Source organism: Teleopsis dalmanni, chromosome 1 (assembly GCF_002237135.1).
Source record: "Teleopsis dalmanni isolate 2A chromosome 1, ASM223713v2, whole genome shotgun sequence".
NCBI lineage: Eukaryota > Metazoa > Arthropoda > Insecta > Diptera > Diopsidae > Teleopsis > Teleopsis dalmanni.
The window spans coordinates 170,003,750-170,011,782 of NC_051846.1; the positions used below are offsets into that span (position 1 = coordinate 170,003,750).

At 27.2% G+C, this 8,033-nt stretch overlaps 1 long non-coding RNA gene across 1 annotated transcript; it reads right to left on the reverse strand.

Moving 5' to 3' along the window:
* Positions 1 to 7,274: 7,274 nt before the first annotated feature.
* LOC119670093 lies at positions 7,275 to 7,896 on the reverse strand. Its single transcript, XR_005251676.1, has 2 exons — positions 7,459 to 7,896; positions 7,275 to 7,400 (listed from the first exon to the last, which is right to left on the reverse strand). It is a non-coding gene; the product is annotated as an uncharacterized LOC119670093 (long non-coding RNA).
* Between the last annotated feature and the right edge of the window lie 137 nt (positions 7,897 to 8,033).

The window sequence follows — 8,033 nt, forward strand, 5'->3', positions numbered from 1 at the left end:
AATTTAATACTCCTACTCCTAATAACCGTCATTGGTTGAAGTAGTTTCAGTTAGAGATTTTTATTAGTGGCTTGTTGTCCTCAATTAGTAGAACCGATTGATATACTATATATATAAGTATATATATACTATATATATAAGCAAATCTGTAAGTTGAGGCGTACAGATTTGCAAAGTCTGTAATAAGTTCAGTTAAATATTTTGATCAGTGACTAGCTGTTTTTTATTGATACTATCGAATGATGTATTCTACAGACTTACTTACTTACTTAAATGGACATAAAAATCCGTTACAGGGTTTCGGCCTGTCGCAGTATGTCTCTTTAGGCTCCTCAGCTTCGTGTGCCCCTTAATCAATGTCTTATTATTTTTTATTGGTAGTATCGAATGATGTATTCTATAGACATACTTACTTGAATTGACATAAAAATCTATTACAGGGTTTCGACCTGTCGCAGTACGTTTCTTTAGGCTCCTCAGCTTCGTGGATCTCTTAAACAGTTCCTTATTATTTTTTATTGGTAGTATCGAATGATGTATTCTATAGAGTTTCTTACTTACTTGTGTATGGAAATAATACAATCACTAGGTAATTATGCAAATAATATTGCAAACTCTAAATACATACTTAGTAAGAAACAAAAATGGTACTACCGATATATTTATTTGAACACAGACTATATATATTAAAGCGAGGCAAGTAGTCTCTAAGACATGTGTATTATTATAGACATATTCTAAAATGTTTTCAAAGATCGCTATGCATATGTCTCGATTGACTGTTAGGTAAGTCTTCATATCTTTAAGCTGTCTTTAATGAGCAAATAAGCTGGTTCCAACTTTGTTATATATCCTTTTCATACTTCATTTAATAATTTATGATATGACCTTTGAAAAATCTTTTCATTTCTTATTATATATTGAAGAGCTCAACTAATTTGTTTTGTTACATTTTCCAATGTTGTATATTAAAGACGATGTTATTAGTAAAGAACAATTCGTCGTATTCGTCGTAAATCTTAATAAATAAGATATTTTGACAATATAATCTTCCTTACGAATATTTAACACTCAGTGCTACTCTTATGGATTTATAAAACTAACAACTGCAGTCTTATAATTTAAAAGAGGCAAAGAAAAATATGAAATGAAGTAAATCTGGAATTTAATCTGGTTTAATAATTCTTCTTCAGAATGGCTATACTCACGTTAATGACTCACAAGACAACCTGACTCACTAGGTAGCGAATGTATGAAACGGAAAGAAAGAAACTGACGCACGTTTTGATCTTTAAATAGATTTATAAAAAGGTTAATAAATTTAATTGATTACTAATTATAAACGTTTAAAGATAACATGTAATATAATAAATAAAAACTTGTCTTAAAGATTGTTTGAAATAAAACAAAACTATATCGATTGACTCACAATAGTTGCTAATGTTTCAATAGATCTATACATCTATTGAATATATGTATAGATCTATATATTTTGTTTTTTAAATTAATTTCTATTAATTTTACACTGAAAAAAATAAATCCACTAATTTTCTAAAAATTATAGATACTCTTAAATATATAGTTTACAAATATCTTGCTTTAAATATCTGTTTATAAAAGTGGTTCAAAACTACATAGTTGTGTGTAGTTCCAAAATGAACTAGTTCATTCTTGTGGTTCATTTAATGAACTATTGTGCTTAATATTAATATTATTTGTATTTACCACTTTCATAATTAATTTCACAATAGATTAATAATTCAAGAGTTAAGTACTTGGTTAGCTGTAGTTGTCTTCTTTTCATATAGTTCAATGAAGAAAATAATTTTTAAACTACAATTTTAAATAACTGGCAACCCTAACTGATTATTGCCTCTAGAACTTAGACATAGCTAAACGAAAGCATAGTAATTTATTTGTAAATAGATTGTCTTCTATATCTTCTATTCAATTATGGTCGATTATGAGTACAAAAAGTCAGAAATGTACGCAGTGCTCTGCTTCACTAAAAGTCATGTACATTTTCTAGTCTATTCTATATTATTTTTTTCTACAAGAGACGGTAAAACAATCAATGTGGTTGCAGAGGACTGTTACCAATACTAATCCAAAAAGTCATATCGCTTAGAAGACAAATACAATATTTTACCAAACAGAAGTGCTAATGCGCGGACTGGGAGTAGTCTTATGACTGGTAAAATCGAGTTCTAGAATTTTATTCCTATTCAGTTGCAGAATCATTCTGAAAGAGCATTTTAAGCTTAATCAAACATTTAGAATGGTTTGAAACCCTTCAGGTTTTATACGGTGTCAGACCTTGACCTTCAGGATTGTTGGAACAATCGAACCAATTAATAAGTGTTATTATTTAAACGTACAAATCAATGTCTTAATCAACTGCCCTTAACTATTAAGATATAGCTAAAGCCATTGTAATTATATTTTATAGTGAGAGATAAGTCCTATATCTCAACTTATAAAACTTCAACAAAAATGTAAAATAAATGTAAATTATACTTAAACTTCACTAATTAGTTTTTTATAATTTTAAATATTTTCTTTTTTATATTTATTCAAACAAAACAAAAATATTAGAATAAAATGACGTCATTCAACTAAACAGTATTTTTTAATAACTAATAACTTTTCATCTTTACTTTCAGATAAAAATAACATCGGTGTCATAAAATTGGTGTAAAAATTGTAAATTGTATATAAAATATTTGTAAATTTTTAATTTATGCATTAAGCTAAAGTTTAAAATATAAATATATATTTAAAAATATAATACAATATATACAAATAATAAATATATTTAGAAATTAAATATAGAAATTGTATATGTTTTTGATACCCAATTGTGTTCAATAGTTAATAAGTGAGTGTTTAAAATAGCGATAAATAAATATAAAAAAATTTATATACATAAATATATGTTATAATCAATTAATAAATAATATATGTTTAAATAAAAATAAATAGAATTTAGATAACTAAAATATAATTATAAACAAAAAGCTTGCAATTTGGAGCATAAAAATAAATATTAAAAATATTGAATATTGTTTAAAAATTGTTAAACTGGAACAAAAGCGTAGCTGCATCTTGAAAAACAACAATAAAGTCGAAAAACAACAATAAATTTAAACAATTTATTAACAAATTTATTTAAACAAATCAACGAAACGGTCGAGCGCAACAACAAATACGGAAGCAAATTCAAGGCAAATTTTTTGATAAATAAATTTTTAAACAATTCAAAAAATCGTTTGATTTGTTTATGAAATAGAAGAAAAATAAATTAAATACTTAAACTTAAAAGTTTTTTAAAACAATTTTTTTTAAATTAACAAGTTTATCAAATACATAAAAAACAATATATAATAATTTATAGCAGATCAAGAACCAAAAATGGCGACAGAAAATGACGGATATTAAAAATGCGACAATTTAAAGGACATTTAAGGTAAGTCTTTTATTCTTTTATTATTTTATTCTATTTTATTCTATTTTTTATTGATTGCAAATGCAAACCTTTTCTAAGATATATTACATATCAATTGCTTAATGCTATATAATGAAAGCGATTGATTATGATCTTAAAATATTTTTCATTTCGAATATTTATCATTTTTTTATATTACATATTACCCTGTATTACAAAAGTCAAGTATCTTTTTTTGACTTTTTAATAGTTATTAGTTTTCTAGACTTTTGAACTTAAATCTGCTCGACAGTCTTATATATTAAATATACATAAGGTTTAACTGAATGTGGTATCTCTACCGTTCTACAAAATCGACATATGTTAATGTATGTCTATGAGATTGCGTTTAACTATGTATAAGATCGCTAAGGACTTTCTATCGGTATCTCTATCGTTCTATAAAATCAACATAAAGGTTTAACTCTTTATGAGATCGCTAAGGTCTAATAGGTTTATGTGTGGCTTACAGCTAATCAAAATAACCTAAGATTAAAATTCAAGAACTGTGGTGTTAAAGGGTTAAAAGAAAATTTTCTAGAGATATGAAGAGATATGAATTTCTTATATAAAGTAAACTTGCTAAGAAATAATAGATACAAATTTTTACCATAGACATCTTCCCCAAATTCTTTTCTCATATCTTGGAATTTTTTAAATACAGTCAAACTACCATAACTCGAAGTACCATTTTGCAAAGAAAAGGTTCGACTTATGGAAATTTTGAGTTAGAGAACTTTCTTTTTTTTTTATTTTTCAAAAAAACTAGAATCACATTTTAAGATACTTATTTGAAATCATGTACAGCACAGAATTTATAGTGAAGTAAAATATTCATAAATTAAGGTTTGGGATTTTAAAATCTCTCTCTTATTTTCAGTAAAGGGAGTTTCGAATTTATTCCAAGCCTTATAGTGATCATTAGTTGTTGCATCATTCGTTTGCAAATAAAAATTCAGAATTTTGAATTAATCTTCTACTTCATTCTTGGAAGACTGATGAACATTTTCATCCACCGAATCCTCATCATCATTTTCCGTTGCGCTTAAAATGAGATTCAGTAATTTAGAGCTCTATATATATATATATAGTGCTCTATAATATCGTCATCTGTACGAAAGCTTGAAATATATATATTTCATTGTCAATCTCATTATAAACGTTAAGAATAACATTGGAAGTTATTTTAAACGCTGCCAGCGATTGGCATTTGCATAAATATGCAACATAAGGAAGAAAAAATTAAACATTTGATTTGGAAAAAGGGACTTCCCTTAACACCAAAATGAACTCATACTTGAAATAAAAATTCGACTTATAGAATGCACTTTCCCACATTCCTATTGGCACGTGACAATATTTTTATTCGATTTATAGAGAAATTCGAGTTATACAAGTTCGAGGTATGGAAGCAAAATTGTATATAATATGCTTTTTAAAGCCCTGTTGCACTCTTTTTAGTTTGAGTTATAGAAAATTTGAGTTATAGAAGTTCGAGTTATCGAAGTTTGACTGTATTTTTTAAAAATTAACTTTTTGTCACAACATGATTTAAAAAATATTAAAAAAAGAAGGATTTTTTAGATATCCCTTTAAAATTAATTCTTTAAAGGATGATATAATAAAATATTTATTATTCATTAATTATAATTAATTATTATAAATTATGATTAATTATTATATTAATTTATTAATAAAATTACGACAAAAAAAAATCAAAATAAAATAAAATAAAATTTGTTGACAATTTTCTCATCTGCGGATATGGAAATATGCATTATTTACATGAATAATGAATGAATGAATGAACCGCCGCCACCTTAGTAGAGCTAAGCGAAATGCATTAGTAATTCGTCATCAAGTGTGTTGTGTTGCTTCTTCTTTCTCTAACCAAACTACAAAACAATAACAACAATAATAATAACAACGACAACAATTACAACAACAAAAGCAAGCATTTAACATGTTTTGTATGTTCTTTGCTGTTGTTGTTGTTGTTTTTGTCTTTAGTTGTGTATATTTTTTGCTCCCAGACAAGGAAGTAAAATTGAATGCTAATTTTGCAATATAAAAACAATAACAAATTTGCAACAAATACAACAAGAAGAACAGAAAGAATAGCAATAACAACACACAAGCGCATATATATACACACACACGCACACACATTTACTATTTATGTCAACCTTTGTATTTCCTTGCAATGTTCTTTTCTATGCAAAAAAATGCATTTAAATTTTTTTTTATTTATTTTTCATATAAGTTTTATGTTTTGTATGCATTTTTATTAGATGTTTCAAAGTTTATTGCTAGTAGTTATATACTAATATATTTAGATAAATATATATATACAAGTATTTTTTTGTAAGATACAAAATGTATTTAGAAAATAATAGTCAAAACATTTAATGTTATTTTTTATGTTCGTTTTTACTATGTTTCTATGAATATCACTATATAGTCATATATTCTGATTTCTTTTTAAATATTTTGAATAATTTTTAAATATAATAATAATAGACACAATTACAGTAATCTCCCCTATAACGCGGTACCCTCATAACGCGTTTTCATACTACGCGATTTTAATCCCCCGTATAACATGGGCATTCTTCCATATAATGCGGGGATTTGTACAGTTCATAATTAGCTTCGCATACCTTTGCAGGTGTGTTTACGGGGTATACGGGGTATACGGGAATATCCATATAACGCGTTTCCCTATAACGCGGAACTAATCTACCGCGTTGTAGTCGGGATTATTGTATTTTGATTTTGATATAATTTATTTTTGTATTTTATTTAGAAAGAGTAGTAATTGATTTTATTTAGAGAGTGTAAAGGTGTTGTCGGACCTCATCATCAAGTAGGAGACAAGTTCTTGGTGTTGGTGGATCTTTGAAATTAATTTTCTCATTAAGTTTTATATCTCTAAAATTAATAATATAAATACTTAGCTAAATAGTTGAAGAGTTAAGGAGGTACTCTTCACATATGAATTGTACTTTTCACACATATCAGGTTCTTCACAAGAACATCATTTCACTCTACCGCCTATTTGTAGTCTGCGCTATTTGCAGAGTAATTAATACATTCCTTTCATTTAATATAAATTCAGAAAAGAAAAACAGATCGTAAAAACATAATACAATGTTGGGTATTACGTCGGGAGACTGTTGTTAACACGAAGCTCTAGTAGTTAATCTATTTGACAAATTTTGGTCATGAGATAGTGAAAGAACCGATACTTCTAGACAGAGTCCATAGTGATTAAATGCCGTTAAGGTTAAACACCACGGTGGTCTTAACACACATATTAAAATAGTTCAACAATAAGTGCCCACATTGAAATACTAAAAAATTCCCCTAGCACTAATTGTTACTCAATATATTCGAACAAAGTTGTTTCCTTAGGAGGATCGAAGTCCATCTCATACCTCTGTTGTTCTTAAAGTCACAGTACTCGTTTGCAAAATCTAAATTCACATTGTATGAAAATGATCAATATAGTACTTCTTTTCACTTAATTTAGGTTTTAACTAAAACCAGCACAATACTACAATTAAAGGAGCCAACCTCAATTGGTCATGGCAGTCGAAGCAGTGAGTCCTGCTCCCCATGGTATCAGATTAACAACATCAGTCAAATGTTATTCGATTTCGAAATTACTTCCCAGAAGATTTAATTTAATAATGATAATATTTCTGTCTGCTTATTACAACCAATATTCGTATGTGTCTCTAATATCAATTGTTATTTTATAGGTTTTGTTGTTGTTAATTAGTTTGAATTAAATTAAAAAATTAAGTTTTTATTTAATTTACATATACACGTATATGTAATAATGTTATTGCCATCTCCTCTTCTTTTCGTCTGGGCTGCTACAAAACACCATCACAGCTTTAAAATTGTAAATCTATAGAATTAAAAAATTTACAGTCTCTTTTTACTACCGTATTTGAGTATAAGTCTACCTTGATAAATCTGGATGATGTCTGTAAAATCTCCCTTCTTTCCGTTAATAACATTTTGGTTGTGAAGAAGAGACTGACTTCCACATTCAGTAGTTAGTAGTTAGTAGTTAGCAAGCAGTACGACATGACGCCTTTCAGCAGTCCTATAGATCCAACCATCGAAAGGGTAGTTTTGAACGGTAATCAGCAAAAGACGTACTTTAATTATAGTATTATTGTCATCAACATGTATGCGGGTGCTAACAGTTGTTTGTACATTTTGAGTTTGATCCTCGTTTGCTTCTCCACTACCTTTTTCAGTTATAGCAATCAGGCTTTTTAGTATACGAGGAGCAGGCGCATATATCTTTAGCATTTTTGGACGTAAACTTAAAACTTTTTTAGCTGAAGAAGTGAACTGAACTGAAAATGTACAATTTTTTCTATATTTTGTATGTATTTCTGATTGTCAAATTCTTTCAAAAAGTAGCTTGTTACTATGTTTTAAATTTATTTTAAATTTATTTTTTTATTGTCATAAAAATATTTTTATTAACTTCTGTCAAAATTCAAAATTTTATACTAGAAATAGAAAA